Source organism: Gymnodraco acuticeps, unplaced genomic scaffold (genome assembly GCF_902827175.1).
Source record: "Gymnodraco acuticeps unplaced genomic scaffold, fGymAcu1.1, whole genome shotgun sequence".
Classification (NCBI taxonomy): domain Eukaryota; kingdom Metazoa; phylum Chordata; class Actinopteri; order Perciformes; family Bathydraconidae; genus Gymnodraco; species Gymnodraco acuticeps.
Window position 1 is genome coordinate 1,695,780 of NW_022990276.1, and position 13,383 is coordinate 1,709,162.

The 13,383-nt window shown below is 42.9% G+C and overlaps 1 protein-coding gene across 1 annotated transcript in view; it reads left to right on the top strand.

Moving 5' to 3' along the window:
- Nucleotides 1-11,409: 11,409 nt before the first annotated feature.
- The window catches only part of erfl1 (Ets2 repressor factor like 1), a 42,647-nt gene continuing 40,673 nt past the window's right edge, over nucleotides 11,410-13,383 (top strand). The window contains exon 1 of the mRNA XM_034221652.1: nucleotides 11,410-11,461. The gene's annotated coding sequence lies outside the window, so the exon portion shown is untranslated. The remainder of the gene's footprint in view (nucleotides 11,462-13,383) is intronic.

The window sequence follows — 13,383 nt, forward strand, 5'->3', positions numbered from 1 at the left end:
ACTTTTGTCCTCTATGACATAAAATCAATCTATATCTTGCTATGTTTCTAGAACCGTGCCCTGCAGGTACATAAATGATAAGAGAAAACCATAAAGGAAAACCCAATACAACCGTTCTCAGAATCACTATCTAATAGCAGGTCATTTGACTACTTTTATCTGTGTTTCTTCTGGGTTTGACCTCTCTTGCTAATGTTCAACACATTAGAGTCTGTATTTCTGCTCATTTTAAACACAGCATATTTTAATAACACGGTCAATATGTCTTTGTGAGCATGTCTTGATGAGAAGCAAACCCACAGATGTGCTGAAAATGACACATCAATTGTCAGAGTGAAGCTGGAGCTCCAATGAGTCTGCTCTCACATCACAGGCAAAGCAAGTGAATATCAATCCCATAATTGATTTTGATAAACTAACATGCATGGTGTGAGGAAGTCCTCTTGCATTGGGAGAAAATGGGGAGTGTGTCCGAGAGGCCACCCCCCAAATCGGCAATGATAAAAGTGGAGCTGAAATGGGTTGTGGGATGGAATCAAGAGAAATGAGATACACCAAATTAGAAGAGATTGGCTTGATGGACTTGGATTAGAAGGAAAAGAGGTGTGTATGGGAGGGGATGACGAGAAAAGGAGGAGAGTGAGGGAGTGAGTGAGTGCATATGTGAAAGATGGGGAGAAATGGAGGGGGGGGGGGGGGGGGGGGTCTCGGTCTCGGTACTTGGCAGTCTCTGGGTATCTCAGGTTCTCTCCGGCCGGGAAAGCGGTCGATATTTAATTGTTATTGCTAGCATGGAACGCACGGAAGCGGGGCCTGTACGAAAATTTCTCATTTATTTGGTATTCTTGTTTTCTCTCCTTTTCCTCCTTCCACCCGCCGCCCCTCTTTGCGGGGTGAGGTGGAGGAAAGTGAGGGGAGGTAGGTGTGGAATTGGGGGTGGGGGGGGTCTTGTGTGCGCACTGGGGGCAAATGGAGAAAGGGGATGAGATCCTTGGATGAAATCTGAAGGGGGCGGGGGGGATGTCCCCTTCTCCCAAGTTTAGTTTCTGTCCCTAGACACATCGTATCTAACCCCTCTTTCACCCCCCCCCCCCACCCCACTCCATCTACCCCCACCTGTCCAAAATGAAAAAACCGTCATTTTCATCAAACGTCCAAAACCAAATATTATCTACACTCCATTCCCAGAGATCGAATCTTATTTAAGGGCGACGGGATTCGCCATCTGTTTTCAAATTTCATTCCTCCATGAACTTTATTTTCCCCTCGACTTTGGACAAAATTATTACTCGATCGATCCGCTTTCTGGCCACCTCCCGTCTACATATATTTGTGCGGGTCAATTTTGTGTCTCACGTCCACGGGAACAAGTGCACCACACAGTCTGCATCTGATAGAAACTTAAATGCAGCGAGGTGGAGATTCAGGCTCAGCACCTTCTCTCTTTTTACCTCCCCCCTCTCTCTCACTCTGCGCTCTCCTCGCGGATCTCTCCTCTCACACCTGCCTCTTCCTCCCTGCTTTCCTTTTTTGTTTAGATTAACTCCATCCTACCGATTTGGGACAGAAGCCGGAAGCAGGAGGAGTCCCTTTTTTTCCCTGTCAACTTTGTGTTGCTCCGAGGACAACTTTTCTCTCGCTCCAGTCCTGCGCGCTGCTTCCCCTTTCTCCCCTCTCTCTCCCCCTCTCCGGGCGGTATACTCACTCACATTGCCACTCATACATCATGCCAGAGTAACTCTTCACCTGTAGTTTAATGCAGGAGGAAGGATGCACGGTCCGATCTGTTAAACTGCCCAGATTACCATCAGTCCTCCGCGCACATCAACAGGATTCCCCGGGAGCTGCTGGTAAAGTCAATGAAGGAGCATCAGTAAAGGTAAGCATCCTACTTCCTTATTCTGTTACGGACAAGTGGCTTTAATAATTGGTCAGAAATTAGATTCTCATGAGGGATTTAATGCACTTTGGTGAGAGGGAAACATGCGCACCTCCTGCAGAAATGTGTTTATGTTTACGCTCGCCAAACAGCGCGCAGTATACGTCTCTTTCGAAATGCATCATCAACAATTCCTAAAAGGTGTAAAGTGAATATTATGTGTTTTATTTCCGATGTTTACAATACTGCGGCTTTAGTGACCGAGGTTTTCATGATAGAGGTTGATGCGAGGCAGATGTCAGATAAAAAGTGAAAGAGTGGTCAGGGAAGTGGAGTATGAACTTCGGGGGAGATGATATTCACTTCAAAAAAGTTTGTCGGAGTCAAATGGCGTAAAGGTGGACATGCATGCATATGCGCCTGCGCAGTGCCGTTATATATATTTGTAGATTTAGTTATGCTATGGATTAATACTGCATGCGTAAAGGTAACCATGCTGCTGCAGACTCACGACACTCTCACAGACGTACCGTAAATCATATTGCTATATCTCTATTTTGTTCAACCACATGATATAATGCATATGTTGCAACTGTATATCCCATATACCACTTTTACATCCCTAACCACAACACATATGGTCAAATTGTACTTGTGGACGCTGTGATCAAAGGGAATTTCACTCGGTTTAAGATCCCAACATCATATTGTTGTGGCCCGGGGTGGTCCGCTCAGTTTTTGTGATTATGAAGAGCTCAAAAGAGAGAGCAGTAAGACTGTAATCTTTGATGTCCAACTCGTGTACACACTCTGGAGCCGTTGCTTTGATACAGAATGGGAGACTGACTCTGTGAACTCCTACAATGTTTGGTTGAGTTTATATATCTTTGTGAGCTTTATGGTATCTTTTTGATTTCAGTTTCAAAACAAGAACATGTGGCTCAAGAGATCAAGGTCACATGGGCTCTTTCAACACACAGTAAGGCTAGGATACTCAAGATCCTAAAGCAGATTGCTGTCTACATATTTGTCCACAAAGATGTACCTCAACATTTAATATTGCCGATATTCACAGTCTTTTGTGAATGTTTTCTTATATTTAACCAAATGATCATGTTTCATTGAAACCACTAATTATTTACTACACCGCTAATCATTGTGAATATTATGAAGAGTGTAAACATGCTTCCCTCATGCTTTTGGATCATTTTCCTGACATATAAGGCGTCCAAAAACCCCCCTCTGGATGTTGTCAGCATGACCTTTTCATTGATTTCAAATTCATGTCACACAAGGTCAAAAACATCACTTGTAAAAACTGAGATGGCTCTGGCTGATTTTCTCATTTATAGATCAAAATCCATTGTGCAGCGGGAAATTATAGTACTCTAAATGTGCTGGGAAACAATGAATGTCATGTGTCCGTGTAAGCCATGCAGTTACCGATGAAAAATGTGACTCGGTGACAATGCCACATTACTGCCGCTGTTTTCAGCTAAATAGGTGCAACACTGTCATTGTGCATAGGCTGAACACACACATGAGCTTCCATCAAAATCTATAATCCAGTATACACTTTATTTTTAACATTCCTAGTTAAACCTAAATATACACATGCGTTATAGCTTTCAATCATTAAGGCAGTTTTCCCTTTGTTTCTACAGTATTTTGCAGCTTCAACCATAGCATTTCCTTTTCAAACGCCACCGTGATTTATTAAATGCCATCCATATTTCCGTGACAGGAGAGGCAGCTTTAAAATGTTTGATATCATCCATGAATTATCTACAATGCAGCCTGTTGAGATATGTCCCCATATTTAGATTAATGTAGAGAAACCTCCTATTATCAGTGTACTGTATGTCGTAGATGCTTTTGCACTATGCCAAACAATGACATTACATGCCAAAAGTAGAAGACCTGACCTCGTGTACACCTGAATTGGCTTGTATCTCACAATGACACAGACCAGATGTTGGGCGTTACAGGTTTACATTTTCAAATAACACAATTCAGCCATGCATTTCAGAGTTTTTCTTCTTCAAGCAATTGAAATATAGCAAGTTAGCTTAGCTTAAGCTCCAAATATCTCTCTTTGTCATGGGGAGAATCTTCCTTTTTGTCGACTGGGGAATGTTTGGATTTTTTGGGATCGGAAAACCTGGACATGTAGTCTTTAACTCCGGCACCCAACATGGGGAGAGTGACCCTGCCTGAGACTTGTAAATCCAGAGGAATTTAGACTCCAGAAGTCTCCAGTGGGTCACTGACAGGAAGAGGATTATTCTCCACTGCAGTCTTTTTTTTTATCTCTGCATGTCCATGCCAATACCCCAGCAGTTTCCCCCTCTTCCTGAATGAACTTTTCCTATTGACACTGATAATGTGTTAATCAATATGGCAGTTTTGTGCTTATTCTAAAACACATTATATCCGCACCCTGCCTATGAATCGAGGCTCCGTGAGGGCCCACTGCAAGTAAGCGTCCCTCCATTGATTAGGTATTAGCGTCACCACCTCCAACGCCCAGCCACTTGTTTGCAAACGGCGCTCTATTTCAGAGGTATTCAAACGATCACTAAGCACGGGAGCCAATATTTATAGAGGCTTTAACAGGTTCATTATAGTCAGTGGGGATGGCTCCTCCGAGGGATGAAGCACTCATAAAGGGCCCGGCGGAGTACGTCCGCGTCCACTGAGCGTTTGACAGTACAGTAAATGACTCCAATCATTCCTCATCTGCTTTATGGCCACAGCGACGTTTATAGCTGTTATGGAGTTAAAATAAAAGCATTAATGGATGCGAAGGCCAGGCACTCTGTTCAGTGTGGTGCTGCGTTTACTCAAGGGTCACTGTGTGCAAAGTCCATAATCCACTCTGTGACAGTTGGTGCCACCCCAGGGTTTTGCTGTTGCTTCAAGGGAGGCGACTGTAAGAAATGCACTTGTTTTATTTACTGTAACATGAAGGAAAGACCTGCGCACTCTCGATTTCTGAATGTATTTCTCTCGCCAATAGGTTGGGTTTTCTGTTTGGTTAGGTGTTTTCTCTTAGCAGGGTTACGGCAAAATTGTTAACGTGACATTTTCTAGCATTTCCCATGAAAGAACACATTACACTTTGGAGCACATTTGAATCAAGTATTTAACATTGTTGTTCACATGCAAGATAGAAAATGTATGATGTTGAAATCATATAGTTGGTCCAAATACTGTACCTATTCATATTGACAAAAAACTAAATTTCTTATTGAATCATCTATCAATAATACTTTCTGATGTTCAAGGTGTTTGCAGTAGTATTTGCTGGGAAGTAGATCTGTAAAATAAATACATCTTCTCTCTCGTATGTTTTTAACCATCTCTATTGTACCACGTCTATCGCCAAACTTCCTGCATTAGTGAGCAGCATCTTGCCATTGACTTACACTCTTCTTATTGCACTCAATGATACACACAATTCTCAGTTTACAGTATGAGGACATTCAAATAGTGCTCAAATGTAGCTTATCGTTTGTGTATTTGTCATGCCACACAAGTGTATTTCATCTTTTAGTTTACTGGCACAAATGTAAGTTTGTATCCACTCATTTCACTCCTTCCTTTTCCAAATCATCGTTATTCTCTTCAGCGCTCTTGAGCTTCTGTTTGAATTACGGCTCTTTCTCAAACTACCTTTTTGTGTTCCCTAATCCCATCTTCCCTTACACCCCCAAAGCGTCTTCTTTTTTAGACAGCATGCCCCCTGTTTTGGAGTCGCTGACCCCCCTCGGCTCTCTCCTCTCCCTGCCCCGACTCCCACTTAACCCCATATTTCACAGCTGAACTACGGCTAATTTCCCCCCAGTCCTCCGAACAGCGCTCTCTCTACTGCCGGAGCACGCTTAATTACCCACAATTAAAGCCAAACGCTAACGAGAAAATTGCTCTGTTATGAAATGACTTCAAAAGAACTAGAGTAAGTAGAATGGATTGGAGGAAAAGTTGGGTGTAGCCTCGGGTAGCAGGGAAGCTTCTGTGCTTATTTCCCCCTGTAGCTGTCTCAGTGGAAAGCAGTAAGCAAAGAGTCCGCCGGCTACACCCAAAGCTGGAGAGACTATTCAACAGCTAAACTCAAGTGTTGGTACTAAGAAGTATCCATTTTAGTAATGGGATGACTCATTTGAAGCTTTGTTGTGAGAGTGGAAAATACTTTGGTCTCTATAATCAGTTCAAAACATGTTCAATATACAGTATCTTAACTTGCATTTCATGTCACCTAAAGAAATATTTTCCATTATGTCTTGTGACTATAGAGAAATAATGGCAGTGACTGTAGCTGGTGTGACCAATGGATTTGGAATAGATCGCCTGCACTCTGTATGATTGAAATTATGGTTAGTCTCCAAGCTGATGCTTATTACATTCCATGTATTGAAAGTGGCAACCTGCAATCACTGTACATGCCACGGTCTTTGGAAGTCAAAGACATATCGCACCTGCTGTCGGTGTATTTATAACGTAATTGCACCCAAGATTAGATGCGGTCTCAACTGACCATATGGAAAACCTGTTTTAGCAACACAACACATTTTATACAAACTTAGAGTTTAGGCTGTTCAATCCCATTTTAAAGGCTTCTTTCACCTAAACAATCAACGTCAAGAAAACGGTAAATCTCCTATCTAGCAATGCAAATAGTTGTTTTCATTAGCCTAAGTTTTAGAGATATGTAAAATATTTGCCACGTTTTTTTTTTTTTACATTGAAGACTGTTAGTAATTCTTGAACCCTGAGAGCAGGACAGACTGAAAAGAGTCAAGGGAAGCTTATAAAAGTTAACAGCATTTAATTACACAAATAATGCGGTGATGTACAATGAAATTGCAAGCGTTCGGTCAGCCGAGGTCAGGAAAAAGAGGCCGATCCTTCCTGTGGCTCACGGGTAGTCCACTGTAGTCTTCTCTTATTGGCCGGCGTCGACGGGGGCGGGTCCGATGCAATTCCTGTCTTTTTCTGTTGCTAAATTACATAATTCTGTTGTCTGTGGTTATTTAAACATTCCCTAATAAACGTTATTTCAGCGTCAATAAATGAGTGTTAATCCCAGTGTGTTTAGGGTACAACATCACATGTCATTTTACCTTAAATTCACGGTTTCAAAACGTTAGCCACATGCTAATGCTAACCGGAAATGAAGAATGTTCAGAATAAAAGTGTTAAGTTAATAGTTAGTGTAAACTTCCGGTTTTTTTCAGAATAAAACTGCTTTAAATTAAAACAACAAATTGCTGTTTGGATTTTTACAAGTCCCATTTTTCATTGTCACCAAAATTGAAACTCCCTTCACTTCCGTTGAATTGGGTCAGAGCAGAAATAAACCAAAACTACCTGCATGTCTAGGTATCACTAGAAGAATACACAAAAATGTATTTATTCATGGAACCTTTTCAAGTCATATTTCTAGGTTGCTTCACATAAAAACTCATGATTTTAAAAGACTGACAGAAATAAAATGGCTGATTGGTGCCACCAGAACAAACCGTCCTCCATTTAACAAGGTTACGCTGCAATCGTGAACACATTCTCGTAACATAACAGCATTATCTCGTGAACCCTCGCTGAAACAGTCTCCTGAGCTGAATTGAGACACCCAGATGTTAGAGAGTATCCGGCACAATATAGGCCTACCTGACCACAGACCCTGTCACAGAGGAACAACTCAACCCCCCCCCCCCCCCCCCCCCCCCCCCCCACCAACCCCCCAACCCCCCATCAACCTCTCAACCCAATCCAATCTATAGCTGGCAAAATAAAACAAATAAACACTAATTTGGATTATTTACGTCCAGTTCACACCACATGACGCAACATGAGCGTGGGGGGGGGGGGGGAGAGCTATATGTTGGGTGGATAATTGTACCAGTGGTAGTAATAAGTGCAGCGGCTACAGTGATAACAATTAGATTTGATTTCATTTGAGAATGCCTCCACAGCTGCTCCCCACTCACCCCCTTAACCCCCTTCTTCCCCCTTTCCCCTCCCTCCCTCCCCCCTCGCTCCTCTCCCCCTAGATTAAAGTGGGTGTGTTAATTCCGTGGTGTAGCGATCGAACAGCTCTGGCAACAATGGGAAATGGGCTATTGATCAGAACAGCTCAGATTAAGACTAGGCAGTGGAGCTCTTTCTTGCTCTCTTTCGCTTCCTTTTCTCTCCATTTCCCATCTTCTTCTGCCTGTCTGCCTGTCTGTCCTGCTTGTGTCATCTCCCCCCCCCCCCAATGCTCCCTTTCACACCCACAAAGAAGAAGAAAGACTGTTTGCATGTAAGAGTCTATGAGGATGTCCTTGTCCCTCCTCTGTTTCCCCTCCTTTGCTCTTCCTGCTTCCCCCTCCTAAAGCATGTGGCTATGCTCTTAAAACCTTGTATTTTAGCTTTATTTTAGCTGAAAGATGCATAGAGCAGACACATTTATGCAGTAGCCTCAAGCGGAAACACAATGCACAGACTGTGAGCCTTTTACCAGTTCACTCTGCTGCAATTTGACATCCGTTCACATGAGATGTTATATCAATCAGTCACAGCGAGGCCCCTGTGTTGTGCCACAATTAAAATCCGCCCCATCAGAGCGGCTCACATACCAAAATTAGCTGTCATGATCGGGCTGCGGGACAGAACACATTGGATTTGCATTGAATAGACATAAAACATACCAAATGTGAGGAGACAGCAAATCCATACAGTGAAAAGTGAGCTAAGAATCCCCTGCTCTACTTATATTAATTAACTCAGTCAATGGGGATGTGATAGGTCAGTTATTCATCCTCTTCCAGCGCCTCCCCACTCTGTCACATATACCTCCCAGGTGTCAGAGGCTCCAGCTGCTGAGCATGGATCAGTGGGGAAGAAAAAACTCCCCGCCGAGGACATCACAACACGCTGGTCTGAGATCAGTGGTTAGGGGTTACTGGCACGTTTCAGTGTGTCTGCCGCTGCTTTTGTCCTCTTGCATTTTAGAGGTGACAAATGCAACAGACACTGCATACATGTGGAGATACTGTCATGCACCGGCAGCTCACACACACACACACACACACACACACACACACACACACACACACACACACACACACACACACACACACACACACACACACACACACACACACACACACACACACACACACACACACACACACACACACACACACACACACACACACACACCAGTGGTCACATCAATATTGCCATGACCCTCAGGGGACTTGCAGTATTGGCAAAGCTTTCATCTGCTGAGTGTGTGAGCGTCTGATACTCCCTGCTCACACCACACACTCAAGCTCCACATACAGTAAGAACTAAACAATGCGCACAAATAAATACAACACCCAGTGCAGATTTGTGCAAGTCTGAATCAAAAATCTGGTAAGGGAGTCAGGAGAAAGTGTTAGCTGCAGGGGTTAACTAGCAGTGAAGGCTGAGATCAGCTGTCAACACTAGAGGGCGATAAAGAGGTACATGTGTGTGTGTGTGTGTGGTGGGGTGTGTGTTTGGCTGTGACCATGGCCATGTCGTACCAAAATCGTTCTATATTTTCAACGATTCCAACATTTTTATACACCAATTTTGTTAAATAACTGATAAACACATGGGGTGAGGAAGCGACTGAAGAATAAATTAGCCTTTTTTTAATAAATTATATTTAGGTTGCAACTGAGGATACTTTCTTTCTTTGATCAACCTGCTGATTATTTTCTACATCAAACATTTGGCACATAAAATGTTGGCAAGTAGTGAAAACTGCCCAAGGTATCTGCTCTAGATGCTAGTTTTGTCCAACAAACGGCCCTAAACTCAAACAAAATCCGTTTACAATGAAATAAAAATGGATTTCCCCATTTGAGATGCTGGAACCATCAATGTTTGAAATTAAAAAGGTTAAATAAATCCATATTTAAAGTAGTTGCTGATTGACTTTCTGATTCATCAATTAGGTGACTAATCTCTAAATTCCAGTCAACCCATTACCTCCAGTAAAAATACTTTTACTACAACAATACCAAAGAAACTCCCAAAGCTGCTTTTTACCTCCAACACTGCAGATATGACCCTTACCCTCTTTAGCAGTGGGTGCAAGTCCTGTTGTCGGGACAAGAACTTGACCTTATTCCACTGTCAGTCGTTATAAATCAGAGGAACTTCAACTAGACGCCAAGCGACAACACAGCATCCCGTTTTCCTTTCTTCTTCAGTCCTTTCTCCCCATCCTCACCTCCCCTCTCCTCTTTTGATTCCCTTGTCATAGACCCCGGCTCTCTGCACTTGAGTGAGCTCCATAGGTTTAGCTAATTGATTATTAAGTTGCTGATTGGGGATCAATTAAATAATTAAAGTTGGTTAAGGGCAGAGTCGATTTACTGGCACGCGGGAGCCGGGGCATGCTCTCCTCTAGTGTGTGTGTGATAATGTGTGTGTGTGTTGCATAGGTGTGTGTGAGCTCATTTATATAGTCGGTTGATAGAAGTGATGCTATTGAGTGGAGATAATGTGTTTCATTGTAATGTGGATTTTGCTGCAGGGATTGAAGGGAAAATGTTGACAACAATACAGAATTTCTTCGTCTTCTAAAGTCAGACTGACAGGTGGAGCTCGACCTTTTCTGAGTGGCATTTAAGTTTCCTTTATAGTCATTGAAGAAATAGACAATATTGTGGAGGCCATGGGTTTACTCCACATATAAAGAGGAATATTCATATAGGTGATTCCTTTTCTTTTGACTTGAATCCAAGTCAGGCACAGTGTGGCTCTGGCACCAGCAACTCCTTCCACTTTATTTCCTTCTTTGGGGAATTGCATCCTGATACAAGTTGAGCAACTTTGTAGGGTCATCTTGGTGGCGACTCCTTGGTGTCCAGGAGGTGAAACAGAGGTGGGAGATGGAGAGGTTCCCTTTGTGGTAACACACACTCTCACACACACACACACACACACACACACACACACACACACACACACACACACACACACACACACACACACCACACACACACACACACACACACACACACACACACACACACACACACAGTATACTGCACACACACACTCTCTCTCTCACACACAGCACAAACCTCATATATGAGACACAGGAGCGGAAACGGGTCGAATCCTACTTCAAATTCTCTTTCCTCTCGGCTTGTCGACCGGGGAAAACAAACCGACCCGAGGCACAGCGAATGGGGATTTACTAATTAACTACTTACACACACACAGGGAAGAGAGAGAGAGAGAGAGAGAGAGAGAGAGAGAGAGAGAGAGAGAGAGAGAGAGAGAGAGAGAGAGAGAAGAGAGAGAGAGAGAGGAGAGAGAGAGAAGGATAGAGAGAGATAGGAGAGGAAGAAGAAAAGGAAGAGAGAGAAAGGAAGAGAGAGAGAGAGAGATGCACACCTCCTCCCCCCTCCCTCCCCCTCCCATGCTCTCCTCCCCGGGTTCAGGTTGGTATAGTGCTGCTTCTCCGGTCGCTGGCTCGCTGTGTGTGGATAGACTGGTCGCACTTCACCGGTGAGAGCTTTATCATCACTGCCTGAGAATAAAAAACCGGAGGTATGTTATCCGCTTTGTATACTTATTGCATATCATATTTATATTTGTTTTATTTGGCTTTATTTATTTTTGGTCGAGAAAAAAAGTTGTGGTTGTTGCGTTGTGCGTGTGTGTGTGTGTTTAAGATATGTCATGCTAGATTTGTGCTGGAGATAATACTGTTTCCTATTTGTAATGCTTTTGCTATTCAATTGTTTTACCTGCGGAATTGTCAGTTTGATGATTACAGTGTAACCTTGCAAAGAAAAGTTGAGCCGTGCGTATTTTACGCAGCCTCTTTTTGGATTTTACATTTCATCTCCCGTCTTCTTTTTGCAAACTTTACGCAAGTTTTACTCGTTTGCAACATACACACACACACAGGTAGTAGACAGGGGAATACATATGCAGGTTCTGTCGTGTATGTGCAAGGTGTAAAAGGCTCTACACGGGAGCACTTTGATGCGTTCAGCTGTCGGCGTTGGCCCGGATTAGCCTCTAGTGTCTCTATTTGTTAAAGCGTCCAGCCCTCACCTCCACAGCGCCGGATCCATCAGTCAATTAAACAGCCTCCCTCTCTCCCTCACACACTCTCTCTCTCTCTCCCTCTGCTTGATCTGCGTGTGTGTGTGTGACCCCGTTTAATGTCCCTTTATGTATATGTTAGAAAGTGTGTGTGTATGTATGTGTGATGTTTGCTCCTTTGTATTTATTTTGTGTGCATAATCCTGCTTCTGATATATCCTCAGATTTGTGATCCAATTTCACCTATGCTTTTATTTTGGAATGCCTTTTTTTTGGTAAATATTCATTAATAAGCCTTAAATGTGAAGTTCAAGTCCACTGTGCTGCCTTAAAGATCCTGAGTTTGCAAAGTAATCTAAGCTTTAAGTGCATTTTACAAGTACATATCCTGACTTCAACAACATTTATTATTGCCAACAAATTATAATCGAGCTCTTAAAGATAGTTATTTGACCATCTGTCAATGAGTTCACCAAAGGAACACGCCGATGCTGGCTGTACCAGGGGTGAAGCCGATGATTTGTATGTGTGCACTACTCGCATGGGAGTTTGTTTCTGAAGTGTGCGCATCGATACAGTGCGGAGCGAAACTTGAAAAAAAAACATTTGGAATAATCTTAATGTTGGATTCTGCACTCTCCTCCAGACTTTTATTTTGTATTTGTAGGTGTTTACCCCCCTTACAACTTTGATGCATATTTATGTGCGCCGTGGGTGTACTCCATCAATTATTTGTGCCAGTATATTTCCAGATAAACAGTGTTTGTAAATCAATACATGCATGTAACTATTGCAGATTAAGATATCGATCAATGGATCCTCCCTAACCCCAACCAATGTTGTTTTCCTGCCGTCAATTATTCACATCTGACTTTACACAACATCCAGACCACCTCAAAAAAAGTTTGGCTTCGTGAGTCTGATAGAAAAATAAGATTTACAACTGAGGAAAGTTTATTTATTTAACAGCAAAGACAATTCCCAAAACATTTACTGAAGGCACTGCTAATTAGGATATGTATTTGTTATCGATTGGATATTTTTAAATAATCTAAAGGGAAATGCTGTCTAATTTTTCAGATGTATGGCTAATTTCCAGCATCATTGAATCATTTAGGCTTTTTTGGGGTAACTTTTCTACAATTAAACTTCGTGCTTCTTCTGCCTGACACGTTTCGTCCTGCCTGTTTCCTGTGTGTGAAGTTTCAGTCCAACATGTTGATCCTCTCCTCTCCAGCCGTGTCTCGGAGCTCAGGCCGATGTAATGGATTATTTCCCGGGTTTGTGCCGCTCCTCGCCCGGCCGTCTCATCCGTCTCTGTGCTGTCAATACTTTGTGGAAATATTTCCGTCATTAAATGGTATTTCGAGAAATGTCTCCCCACGTCACTCACCCTCCTCCCTCCTTCATCCTCACCT